Source organism: Triturus cristatus, chromosome 8 (genome assembly GCF_964204655.1).
Source record: "Triturus cristatus chromosome 8, aTriCri1.1, whole genome shotgun sequence".
In the NCBI taxonomy this organism is placed as follows: Eukaryota; Metazoa; Chordata; class Amphibia; order Caudata; family Salamandridae; genus Triturus; species Triturus cristatus.
Window position 1 is genome coordinate 902,506,540 of NC_140591.1, and position 14,248 is coordinate 902,520,787.

Here is a 14,248-nt window from a genome sequence, read left to right on the forward strand (position 1 = left end):
GCCACGTACCCAAGTGGACAATACAGGCAGAAACATGTTGACCCCCTGATTCACAGCGGCGACGGGATGATAAGGTCCCCACTCACCGCACTTATATATTTTAATCCCACATAGTAACCCCATAGAATAAAAATTGTTCAGGTATACTATGATGGTTTTTAAATTCACTCACTCCTTTTTTTGTTTGGGCCCCCACTTAGTTTAGAAGTGCATCCCTGTCTTCAGGTGTATGCCCGCCCTCTATCAAACGCGGTTTTTAGAGGGCCAGGACTGGCAGATGATGAAGCATGACACCTGGTGGTGTGTGATGCCAGTCCGTCAATCTTTGTGATTTGCCCCCACTAAATTGGGCATCTTTTAGACACAACTAGGGACGGTCCTTTCTGTGGTTCATCACAATAATACGACAGTTCCAATTAAGATCAGAGGGAAGGTGAGAAAAGTGCTAACCTCAATTGGCAATCCGCTATACATTTCAGTCTACCAAGGTTTCTCTTAAAATCAATGAACTTCGTTTAAAAAGATTACAAATATCAATAAAACTAGACTATATATAGTTAAGAACCAAGTGATTACATTTTACAGTTGGATTTAAGAAACACCTGCCCGCTGGGTTAAGAAGATAAAAACATGCTGAAACATGGGCCGGGACAATTATGTTAAATCACAGTAACACAATTTTCTTTAAGGACACGGCCATGTCAGTTAGTGACAGCTAGATCTAAGCTTGACTGCGGACCTCAAAAAGCTAAGGATATATAACACAGAATTGCTGGTAAGCATTTGTAAGAAGATAAACACTGGTCTAACCGGTCTAAAGTCGCCCTTCTTTAAAATGGGGATAAGGTAAGATTTCCAAGGTACCTCGTAGAAACTGCAAAACATCAAAAAATGCATCATGTCCTGTGGGGACTTCCCGTTCCAACCACAGGCAGGGAGGCTCTGTCCCCTATGATCCCTACCACGGTGGGCCAGGAGGTAATGAAAAAGGTTCAAACGGAACCTGGTCAGTAAAAAACAATCATGGGAGATTTTGAGCCATAAAAGATACGGCTCGGTTGATGGCACAGTTTTCAATAGGAAATATCTGCGCTTGATGGACTTCTTCAGCTCCCCTTCTTCCCTGTCTGTTAGAACTGGGGGTCTCTAGTTGGCAGAGGTAGGTACCTTTGACCAAATAGAGACCCTTGCTTCTAAGTCAGGAAAAGGGGATTACACTCCTGGATAACCCCTGCTCACCTCCTTGGTAGCTTGGCACGAGCAGACAGGCTTATCTCAGAGGCAGTGTGTAAAACATTTGTGAACACATACAGTAACACAGTGAAAACACTAGAAATGGACACCACACAGGTTCTATAAAAATAAGTATTCTTTATATAGACTTAACACAAGACCACAAACCACAAAAATCCACAATACTGTACTCAAAATAGACTTAAATATGGCAGAAGTAGTTCAAAAATAGACTATTCACTTTAAAGCAGTCTTTAGCAACATATAACTCCAGTTGGGGTTATCATGACGTCGAGGTCAAAGAAATCCCAAAGTACGGCGCCGACCATGAGCAGCGCGGCGTTGGGCCCAGAGTCAAAACAGACCCACAAAGAACAGTACCTTGGAAAAGCGAAAACAAAGACAGCACACGGCGTCAGGGAGATGCGGTGTCGTTGGCGCTGTGCGGCATCGGTTCCTTGCTTCGGGGGGCAATGCGTCGGGTCCTTGATGCTTGCGTAAAGCAGGGGAGGCGTCGGTTCCTTACCGGAGAGGAGGTGACGTCACCATGGCGTCGAAACCATGGTTCCGTACGATGTCACAATGTCGATGGATTCTTGACCACTCACGTCGAAGATCGGCTCCGCGATGATGTTGGCCTATGAGTCGAAGCGGCACGGCAGCCGGCTTCGGGTCTACGTTGTAAGTCGGAGCAGCACTCAAGGCTTCGATGCAGAGTACGGCCTCGCTCGCCGGCGTCGTTGTTGCAATTTCCTTCTGTAAGCAACTAAAACAGCAAGTTCCTGATGCGGGCAAGCAGAAGGGGTGAAGTTTTGTATCCCTGAGACTTCAGGCAGGAGGCAAGCTCAAATTCAAGCCCTTGGAGAAATATTCTGCAAGATGATGAAAGTTCCTTAAAAGTTCCTTCTCCTTTCCTTGGCAATGAAGAAACCACTGCAGGCCAACCCAGTAAACCGCACACTGGCAGAGGGGCAGTCCAAACTCCTGCAGCTTCCTTGGTTCTTCTCCTTGGCAAAGGTTCGTCTTGATTTCCCAGAAATGATCTAAAGTTCTGGGGTCTGGGTCCCCCTTTTTATACACACAAATCCTTTGTCTCTGAAGGCAGAGTGTCTGTACTTAGTCCAAACCAGTTCTGGTTACATTCTGCCAGTGCACAACTTCTTCCTTTGTCAGTGTGGGCCAGGGACATCAGGAGGTTGAGCCAGCATTATGGAAGGCAGGCACAGCCGTATTCAGACCCAGGTGCTACTCCTCCCTCCACTCCCAATGCAGATAAGTCTATTCAGCCTAGTGCTGACTCACCCTGCCTCCTGTAGCCAACCCAGCCCCTGTCACTCACAAACCAGACATGGAATACACAACCTAGCAGAGGCAGGCTGGATGGTTAGGCAAGAAAATACCTACTTTCTAAAAGTGGTATTTTCAAACACAGAATGTTAAAACTAACTTCACTAAAAGATGTATTTTATCATGCTGAGTTCAGGCATACTAAATTTGAATGTCTACCTAGTTCCCTGGGTCAGTTAGGATTATAAGATGTTATAATCAAACTGCCCATTCTGGCCTATGGGAACAGGTAGCCTTGCAACAGTGAAAAACAAAATTGGTTGTACTTCACTATCAGGACATGCCATACACATCCTGATGCATATCCTACCTTTTACTAGGGTCTGACAAGTAAATCAATTAAGCCAATCATGGAGTCACTAATCGGAATTTGTCTAGCATCGTGACGGTAAGTTCCAATTCTATTAAGGACACGGAGGCAAGGATTATGCTTTGTCTCTTCACTTTATTACTACAGAAACTCGTAACAGCCAGAAAGATCTTCAAAGAAATCAGCAATACTACAAAAAACTACAACTCCCTACAACCAGGGAGGAATGCAAATACATAGTCCTTCATCTTCATCTATTTCCAGTGTTCCAGGTGCATAGTCCCATGTTTGTCTCCTCACTTCCTCTTTCTTCGCGCAAGTCACGCCATCTCATCACTGGTCCTGTTTTGAACCATCAATTCCTGAAAAGACAAAACAACGTAAGGTCGAGAAACAATTCCAATGCCGCATGAAATGCACAATGCGCATCATTTTACAAGAACTGTACCAAAAGAAAGGTAAACACTTTACCAGTACCACAATTAAAGGATAAACCGATTACTTACCACCATACGGGTGGGTTCGCACCACTGTGCCGCGGGCGGGATAATCCTCGCCTCCGTGTCCTTAATAGAATTGATACTTACCATCACGATGCTAGGCAAATTCCGATTCTGTGTCCGGACCGGAGGCTTCGGAATATGCTAGTTCAAAGCTAGTTTACTACTAACTGCGCCACATCCAGCACCGGTTTAAAATAGAACCTTTTGACAGTAGAGTCCGAAGACCAGTCAGTTGCACGCATTATATCTTCCAGACGCGCTCCCAGCGCAAAAGCTTTCGAGGCCATAGCGCCCCTAGCTGAATGGGCACCAAACTGTTTCGTATCAATACCTGCTTCTTGCATGACCCAACGCACCCACCTAGCTATGATGGGAGAAGAGACAGCTTTATGTGGCTTCTTGAGAGCTATCCAGATTTGTTGTTCGCCTGGAGGGCGGAGTTTTACCGTCATGGCTTCATATGCCTTCCGACAATCCACCACACACAATTTCGGGGTGTCTCTAAAAGCCGGGTACGAAACTGATCGGGAATGAGACTTAGTACGCCGGCCTACTGTGAAAACTACCCCTTCAGAGGAAAAGGTCCTTTCCGAGATATCCAAAGCCCGGATGTCTGAAACTCTCCTGCAGGAGATCATGCACAGAAGCATAGCAAGTTTGGAAGACTATTCCTTCAAAGAAAGATACTTATTCGGCTGCCAAGAAATAAATAAATTCAAAACAAGATTGACATCCCACAGGACGGAATAACGAGGTTCCGGAGGCAACGACCACCAGATACCACGCAAAAGTCTGTTCCCCAGCTGGAGCTCCGTCTAGCGGAACATGACCCGCCGAAATTGCAGACCTGATCGCGTTTAACGATCTAAACGCCAACCCTTCTGACGCCAGGTCTGCTAAGAAGTTCAGGATAGGAACGATGCCTGCGACCACGGGATCCAGGTTCCCTCAAAGACACCAACGAACCCATCTCGTCCAGGCGGACCGGTAACGTTTTGTGGTGCTATCTGCCCAAGCCTTGGACAAGAGGGTCTCCGCTCGTCTTGAAAGGCCCGGCAGCGCCCACCGTTGCCGGAAAGTTACCACACCATGAGGCGCAGCGTCCCCTGTGTGACTAGGTGATGAGGAACTCCGTCCGGGTTCAGAAGCAGCTGAGGACACAGGGGGAGTAGGATTGGAAAATCCCAGGAAAGTTCCAGAAGAACTGGAAACCAAACTTGAGACCTCCAAAAAGGAGTTACCAAGGTTACCTCCGCCTTCTGCCGGCGGATCTGAGCCACCGTCCTCATTATCATTGAAAAAGGTGGAAACGCATAGCCCCGTTCTGCGTTCCAAACCTGAGGGAAGGCGTCCATGGCCAGAGCCAGTGGATCCGGTCTCCAGCTGAAGAACCGAGGGATCTGATGATCAAGCCGAGAAGCAAAGAGGTCCGCTGAAAAAGGCCCCCAAAGAGTGTTCAACCACTGGAAGATTTGAGAGTACAGCTTCCAAAGGCTGGAGTCGTATCGATGTCTCGAGTGCCAGTTCGCCACCTGATTGTTCACGCCCGGAAGATATTCCGCCGTGACAGAGATATGATGATCCAGGCAGAACCCCCAAAAGTCTTTTGCCAGATTCGCCAATCCCCGGGATCGGGGACCCCCCAAGCGATTGACATACTGAACCGCAGAGATGTTGTCCATTTTCAAAAGGACGCAGGATTGCACCCTATCCTTGGTCCAACATCGAACTGCAAAAGACCCTGCTAGAAGCTCCAAGCAGTTGATATGAAGGTCTTGTTCGTGCAAGGACCAAACCCCTCTGGTGGAAAAATCCCCGCACCGAGCGCCCCAGCCTTACCTGCTGGCGTCGGACTCTATGACAAGGTCTGGAACCGAGCCGAATATCGCACGTCTGTTCCATGCCTCCATATGGGACAGCCACCCTGCAATCTCTTCCTTGGCCTCTGCCGAGAGGGGAACTGAATGGTCGTACGACCGTCCTCTCTTCAGATGATACACCTTGAGGCGTTGGAGGGCTCGATAATGTAGGGGGCCCGGAAAGATCGCTTGGATCGATGACGACAGCCGGGACAGGTGACGTAAAGAGGTGAAAGGCCTGGAAATTGTCTGCCGCAATTCGTGGCAAATTTTTGCCATCTTCCGCGACGGAAGGCTTAACGTCGCATGAACGGAGTCCACCACAAACCCGAGAAACGTTACAGATTGAGAAGGTTTGAGAACCGACTTGGTTTCATTGATGATGAAACCTAGACTCTGTAAAAGAGTCACCGTCTGGCGGAGTTGCCTCGATAGGGACTGAGGACATTGCCCCATAAGAAGAAGATGGTCTATATAAACGATCATGCGAATGCCCTGCGCTCGGAGGAACTCCACTGCGTGGTGAAGCACCTTGGTAGGGTGGTGAATTTGTATACCAGATCTCTCCAACAAAACTGAAGGAACCGTCGATGGGGCGGATGGATGGGAATCACCAGGTAGGCATCCTTCAAGTCCAGTCGTGCCATCCAATCGGAAGGCAGATGGACGTTGCGGAGCAGATGGATTCCCTCCATCTCGAAATGGCGGTATACCAACCAACCGTTTAATTCCTTGAGGTTGAAAACCGGCCGGCGACCTTTGTCGGCTTTATCCACCAGAAAAATATTGCTGAGAAAACCGTGAGGGTGCAAAGTTGATCGGCAAATGGCTCCCTTGCGGAGCAACTCCGAGATCTCCTCGTTGATCAACTGTGCTTCTGTGGAAGTGAATGCTAGCGTTCGAGGCCGAGCCTCTTGCCGAGGGTTTCTGTGAAACTCTATATAAAAACCGTAAACGGTCTGAAGTACCCATGCAGCTGAAGTTATGGCTGCCCAAGCATTTCGAATGGCTGCTAGTCGACCCCTGATGTGAACCTGCGATGCTGGGAGGACACTTACCGCTGGAATTACCTCTGCCGGAATTGGACTTGAACCTCCGCGGCCTCTGAAACACTGTCCTTGCGTTGGATAGAAGTTTGTGTAATTTGCGGTTGAATTGTACTGCCCGCGACTAGAGCCTTGTCCCCTTGAGGAATTTTGTTGAAAACCGCGGCCAGACGATTGGCCCCTGCCTCGACCAGCCGCGCGGAAAACCCGCTGGTTGAAAACCCGCTGGTTGAAAACCCTCTTAATACTGGACTGGGCCTTGTCCAGCGAAGTAAATGTGGATACATATTTACCTAACTGCTTAATAAAAGGGTCACCGAACAGGCCCCCCTGGGCCACCGCTCCTGCCTCTGAGGAGGCCAGATCCCCAAGTTTCGGGTCAAGTATAATCAACAGCGAGCAACGACGCGCTGTTGAAAGGGCACAATTCGCGTTGCCCATGAAGATAATAGCCCGCTGGGCCCAATTTGAGAGGACTTCTGGGGAAATGGAAAACCCTGACACCTTGGCTTCTTTCGCCATGTCTAATATCTTAGTCATTGGTCCGATAGCGTCGAGGAGCTTGTCCTGACAGGACCGCCATAATCTATCTATATCCTTCCTAGGATCCTTCAGGGACTTAGCCAGAAAAGTGGCCATTTTAGGATCCAACACCGGCGTGGAAGCAATCTTGTCTGGCAGGGAAGGCCTCAGACACTCCGCTTGCAAACAACTCCTAGCCTCCTGCTCAAGAGGTTTGCGGAGTTCACCCGTGACAAATTTGACTACCTTGTCGCCAGGAACCCAGGCCACAGACCGGGATGCATGATTTCGTCAGGGTTAAGCAAGTCAGCGTCCTACTCTGGCGTGGAAGTAGAGGGAGTAGTGGATGGGCACCAAGGACGTGAGGATCCCGCCTCCTCGTCCGTGTCCCCTTGGGTGTCATCATTGTCTGTCCCGGGGGAAGGAGGATCCGGAATATCCTGAGGGGCGTCCGCTGGAGGGAGAACGGCCGACGACGCTTTCGCCAGAAACGCAGTCTTAAGACGCGCAAAGATATCCACGTCCACCCCTTCTGGGCGATGTTCCTTGGATGGTGGGGGGCCCTCCCCAGAACGCTCGCCAGGGGGCGCAGGGGGGTCTGCGTGCGCAGCAGCCAATCTATTGCACTCCTGCACTATTCTGTCAGAAAGCCATTGCTCATAGGACCAACAACCTTGTTGACCACCCGGTAGATGGAGGAGTCCACGGCTTCGAAAAAATCATCATCCCAGGGCATGTACTCCTGGACCTCCTCCTCATAATACTCTGTCTGGCTCTCCATCCTGCCAAGGGGAGGTAAGTATAAAAAAATAGGTGAAGAAATTCCCCCTTATTAAAAGTGCTGCGCACAGCAACTGACCAGGTCAAGAAATTAACCAATTAGGGGCAGACCGAAGGCTGCGCAGATATGGGTAACCCAAAGGGCCACAGAGACGCGCTACCACCCTCAGGAATACCTGAGCGGGCTACTGCCTCCCAGCACGTTAGAGCATGAATTATATGCCTTTAAATGCGTGCGTTCACGGTTACCGCGAGTCAAACTTGTGAAAATAGACCCAATGAACTGTGAGAAATACAGCGCGATTTCACGCGTTCAACGCGGGTAAACCCACACTACGGACCCCCGCCGGGGCGTTCAGGAAAGATAATGCGGGAAATACAATCCGTTAAAAACGGACGTCAATGGTGAGGCAGAAGGGGGACAAGGCTCGGTACTCTTCACTCTCTCAGGGCGGCTCCTCAGCGGCTAAGGACAGCGCCGCATCAGCAGGGGAGCAGGCCGCGTTAGGAGCGGAAATTGTTCCTGCAGCCGGCTTAGGGATCTGAAAAAGAAAAACAGAGAGAGCTTGCAAAGGTGGCAACCTGCACAAGAATTTAAAAACAGCACCCACAATTAAACAAAATTACAGTAACCTGAATCAAGGTAACAGGGAAAAAAATGACTTAACTGGTTGCGAAGCCGAGAAGAAAGAGGAAGTGAGGAGACAAACATGGGACTATGTACCTGGAACACTGGAAATAGATGAAGGACTACGTATTTGCATTCCTCCCTGGTTGTAGAGAGTTGTAGTTTTTTGTAGTATTGTTGATTTCTTTGAAGATCTTTCTGGCTGCTACGAGTTTCTGTAGTAATAAAGCGAAGAGAGATAAAGCATAATCTGAAGCCTCCGGTCCTGACATAGAATCCATTACAACAATTTACAATAGAGAGCATATGCACTTAAGCACTGATTAGCAGTGGTAAAGTGCCCAGAGTCATAAAACCACCAACAGGTCAGAAAAAATACAAGAGGAAGGCAAAAAGTTCAGGGATGACCCTGCAAAAAGTGCCAAGTCCAACACTGTCCATCTGCTGTTTTTTAAAGAAATTCTCCTTCGCCCAACCCTGGTCTCTTCTGCACATACTCTCAGGATTGATAAATAAGTCAACCCTTCCTAGGTCAGCGAGACTGTCCCTAACATACTTGAGCCAGGGAATACGATGATGGTAGTCCAGGGAGAGGCAATCAGTTAAGATGTCTTTACTTGGGGCAATTCCCTCCCTTAGCCACAAGTTCATCCACAGTGATAGGGGGCGATAAGACAAGTCGGAGAGAAATGCCGACCCCAGTTCTTCATGGACTATGATAGAGGAAATACACTGTGGTAAACATAAGAGTCATTTAAAAAAAGTATTTTCAATAACTCGGAGCTCCTTATGCTCTGTGTAACCCCAAATCTCGCTATTGTAAGCCACCTTAGTGATGCATTTAGCCTTATAGATCTTCAAGAGGGCCCAATAGGTCTACTACCTAACCTAGATGAACATTTTTAAAATGGCAGCGTTGGCCCTGACAAAGTACCTTTTTTTTTCCTACTGATGAGGGGGCCCCAAGTCATAGCGGCGTCAAACACTACTCCCAAGTATGAGAAGACATCAGTCTTTGGGACCGGCATTGAACCCACAGCAAACATATAAGGTTTATTGGGGCGTGGCCCTACTTGCATTACGAAGGATTTGTTATTCTTCACCAGCAAGTCCAGGTCCTTCATGAAAAAGACAAATGAATTCAGTTGCACTTGCAAACCCCTGCCTGTCATAGCCATGCGAATGGCGTCATCTTTATACAGTAGTACAGGAAGACACCGCCGACCCACCTGTGGACAGTCGGTTTTCAGCTTCACAAGGGTCTGTTCCAAGTTGTTGATATACAGGTTAAAAAGAAAGGGGGCCAGAATACACCCCTGTCGAACCCCTCTCTTGATTGGGAGCTGGCGGGTGACTCTCGGGTCCTTAGTATATCGTACCACCACCTTGGTATCTCCGTGTAAGTCCCTTACAAAATGTACAATGTCTGGGTTAACTCCTAGGGACAACATGATCTGCCAGAGCTTTGATCAATTGACAAAGGTCGAAAGCTGAGGACAGATCCATGAAGGCTAAATATACTGTGCCAGGGCGAGCAACAGTGTATTTACTGAGTACCATGTACAGATTTAAGCTTTGGTCCACTGTGGATCGACCCGGGCAAAAACCATATTGGGCGTAAGACAGAATGTTATTGTCCTCTGCCCAAATAGAGAGCCTATTAAGAACAATGCGGCAGACCACCTTTACCACTGAGTCCAGTAAAGAGATAGGACTATAACAATGGGTACTATCCCAGTCTCCCTTTTTGAAGACTGGTACGATTGTAGATAGAGCCCATGAGGCCGGACAGCCAGACACAGCTGCCGCATTGATAACTGAAGACAGGGTTGGAACCCAGATGTCCATGTTTGAGATGTACAGGTCTGGTGGTATCCCTTCAGGGCCTGGGGTCTTCTTTTTTGTTAGCCCTGCGATGCCTTCTCTAACTTCCTCAGGTGTAAAAACCACGTATGGGGTCCTCTCACCACGGCATGGATCTACCTTTGTGGAGGAAGGGGCCAAAAACATGTCCTCAAAGTGCCTTACCCATTCATCTTCGGTAATGTGCGAGTCCAAGAGATTGGTGTTATCACCTGCCAGGAAGGGATTGTTGATGATACTCCAAAACTTGGAACTATTCCTCAGGGTACTGGCTTCTATTATGTTTGCCCAGGTTTCATCCTTCAAGGGTGACTTGGGATTAGCCAGGGCGGTGTTATAAAGTCTACGACAGACCTTAACAGTGGGGGGTCTCTAGGTTTCGTGCCTAGGGTTACTCTCAGATTTCTAGAGGCTCGTGTACATTCTGTGTCATACCATCTTGGGGCTGCAGAAGAACATTGAGCCACTGGGGCCTTTAATAAGCTCACAATTGCACCTGAGATCACTGTGAAGGCCCCTAAGATGCCCGATTGGTTAGCCTGACAATCTATACAGGTTTATGACACTGAGAAAACAAAGACTCATAAAACTTGTCTGGTGAAATCTGAACCCACTTCAATCTCATCCCGCCGTCCGTTGTTGAGAGCAGCCCCCTGGGCTCTACTATGTCGGTTTGGGCGGCCCGGGCCAACAAATTGACATACACACTGGGTTATGATTGCTATGCACACTCTCCTGAATTGAAAAGTCCATAATATGTGCAAAAAAAGGAGCGGACACAAAAATAAAATCTATTAATGACTCTTTAGACTCTGGGTGCAACGTATTCATGGATAGTGTTAAATCAATCTCATTTACAATGGCATTAAGTAAGTTGCCCTGTAGCGTGTGCTCCATATGCAACCCTGACAGACATGCACAACCCAAGTGGTTGATCCCTTCTTGCCTCAAATACCCACATAGGTGAATATTGAAGTCTCCTGCGAACATAATATTAGTGTGACACTTTTTTTTTTTTTTTTTACACACAAATTTCTCAAGAAGGAGTCCAACCGGGAGATGTTACAGCCTTCAATAAGAGGGGATACAGCATTATATACTTTCATAACCAACAACTTATTTGACCCCCTTGAAAACATCAGAGCCTGCATGGTAGGGAAGTCCATGGGCACTGTTACAAAGCTACTTCAGACATCCAGGGAGACAAAACTGACCAGACCCCCCTTGGTTCTGCCCACACTTGAGGGAGTGGCTGGTATGAAAAAGGTTTTAAAGCCTTCCAATAAGAAGTTGTTAACAATGGCCCATGTTTCCTGCAGGCAAATTACATCGTACTGTTTTATAAAAGGTATCCAGCTAGGAATGAAACCTGCTTGCCAGCCCTACGATATTCCAAGAGATAAAATTGCATTCAAGATAAACCTAGTTGGCCTGCCCAAAGGCCCCGATTGTCTGCTGGGTAGAAAAGGTCTTTGGTTCAGATGAAACTCTGGCGGGCAGTCAATCTAAAAAATCAAGCGATCCCAGTGGTGTAAATCTATTGTGTATCAATGCCAGGGACGAACGCCTGCCGTGGCCCCCAGTCACAGGCATTTGGTCCACACTGGCTCCTAGCTCCGAGAAGGGGCGGGTGGGTCGAAGGCCTGAGAAATAACCTAAGGGGAGGGCCTTAATGGCCGAAGTGGGTCCGCTACTAATAGGCTGCGGGATCGATGCAAGTATTCTGTCCGCGACATGGCGATTGTTGAAGTTGATAACAATACAGTAACCGCCACACACCTTCCGAACCCTTCTCAACCAGCTAGTTCTCCTTAACATGATTTGATATTCCACTCTCGGTCCTGGGACGGTATAGAAGTTCAGCCAATGTACCACCTTGTTCTTTAGTTGGTCAAAATCTTCATTTGCCCCTATTGGGAAAGCTGGGACGTTTGCAAGAACTACTACAAACGGGGTAGATTCTGGTGGCAAATGGAGAGTACTTGTGCATCGAGTAGTTGTGTTAACTACCTCGTGACCAAAGGAATTTGCCTCTCCTCTGGGCGTCGCAACTTCTCCAGGATTAGGCTTGCGGTAAGGGAAGACTCCCTCTTTTAATGTTGTAGACGAGGTTGGTGGGTAAGTAGGATTTCTAATGTCATACACCTGTGCACTGCAAGTCGCTGCAATCAATGGGGCCAGTGGAACCATGGGTTTTGCGCCCACTGACCCAAAATTACTGTGAAGAGAGAAATTCATGGAGGATAAGTACCTTTCTAGTGCAGATAGGCGTTTAACTATAGGAACTAATATAAGGTTCAGGATTGCGGTAATAGAGGCCATGAGGGGCACGGTCAGGATCCATTGGACTGCCCACCACCTTCCGCACTCCAGCAGTAGTGGGGAAACTATTCAGGGTGAACCCCGGGCGCTAGGTGCATTTCACTCACTTACATCCTACCTAGGAAGATTGCATGTCGGGTGGGGGCACCTAGAAGGGTCTCAACACATGCCTCTCACCCTCGGCTCGTCCCCTCTTTTACTCCCCGTGTTCTTGAGGAAGAAAAGCTGACTTATATTTCTTAAATTCTCTGCTCCGGTATGTGGTGGTGTTTTCCTTATCTTTGTTCCCAGGCCTCGCCAGAGCTCGACTCAGCAACCTCCATGACTAAGCAGCCTCCGTGACTCAACAAGCCTCCATGACTCATCAACCCCCATGACTCAGCCATCAACCCCCATGACTCAGCCATCAACCCCCATGACACAGCAGCCTCCATGACTCCGCAACCTCCATGACTCAGCAGCCCCTGTGATCCATGACTCAGCAGCCTCCGTGGCTCAGCAACCTCCGTGGCTCAGCAACCTCCATGACTCAGCAGCCTCCGTGACTCGACAAGCCTCCATGACTCAGCAACCTCCATGACTCATCAACCTAGCAAAAGGTATTTAACTCTCACCCAGGCTCATCTTCAGTGCATCGCATTGAGTTTTCTGTTGAAGATCCTGCGGCGTGACGGCTCTTCTCTGGAGGCGCTGGTCGGACGAGTCCTGTTCCATCCTTGCTGCTGCTACTCGCAGATAAGTCTAAATCCTTTTTGGGCTACATTTAACTCTTGTGCTCATTGTTTTGACTCCTGGCTCATTTCTGGTTATTGGGTAGATTTTGGATAACTGCGCACGAAACTCTTCGCAGTCAGAGACTTCCTGACTTTGTTTCCTATATCACAGTCCCCTCTTGTTCCCACTCCGCTTACTTTACGCTACTTGCCTGGATTTTGGTCATTTCCTCCTCATATCGTTTATGTGATTCGTGCATAGTCCTTGTTGATAGAAGTGTTGATAGAAGTGTATATTATTATTGCAGTGTTTATTGTTATCTTGTTACGTCTCTTTTTTCTCACTGAAAGAAGGTCTTGGTAACGCTCTCAAGCCTCTCTAGAACCAGTCAAGCCTGGCACAGGTAAGTTGATAAATACTTTGCAGTAAATATACAGTTTGGCAAATTGGCATCTCTAGCCACAGGTCAGCCCCTGGTAAATGGTACCACTGGTACCCAGGGCACTGTGACTACAGAACGCCTCTAACGGCTGCAGTACTTATTGTGCCACCCCTAGAGGTCCTGTACCACTACACTCACATACTGCCTTTGCAGGTTCCGTGTTTTGGTGCAGAACAAAGTGAAGAGCCGACATGGCACACATCTCTGTGTGCCATGCCTACAAACCACTGCCCTGGCATAGATCAGTCACCCCTCTAGCTGGGTGCACTATACCAGTGGTGAGGGTACATGTGCATGAGCCCTGTACCCCTACAGTGTCTAAGTCCATTCTTAGACATTGTAAGTGCAGTGCTGCCATTAATAGTATATGGTGCTGGGAGTTTGTCATTACGAACACCACAGCACCATAATGGCTACACTGAAAACTGAGAAGTTTAGTATCAAACTTCTCAGCACATTAAACCCACACTGATGCTAGTGTGGGATTTAATGAAAAATGCACACAGAGGGCATCTTAGAGATGACCCCCTGAAAACGAACCCACCTCTAGTGTCCTGGCTGAGTGGCTGCTTTCAGCTGAGACCACCAGACATGTTTCTGGACCCCTGGGTCGAGAGCCTGCTGCTCCCGGGGGCCTGAAACAATGCACATCCTGGGACGAGGTGTGAAGCCTCCTTCC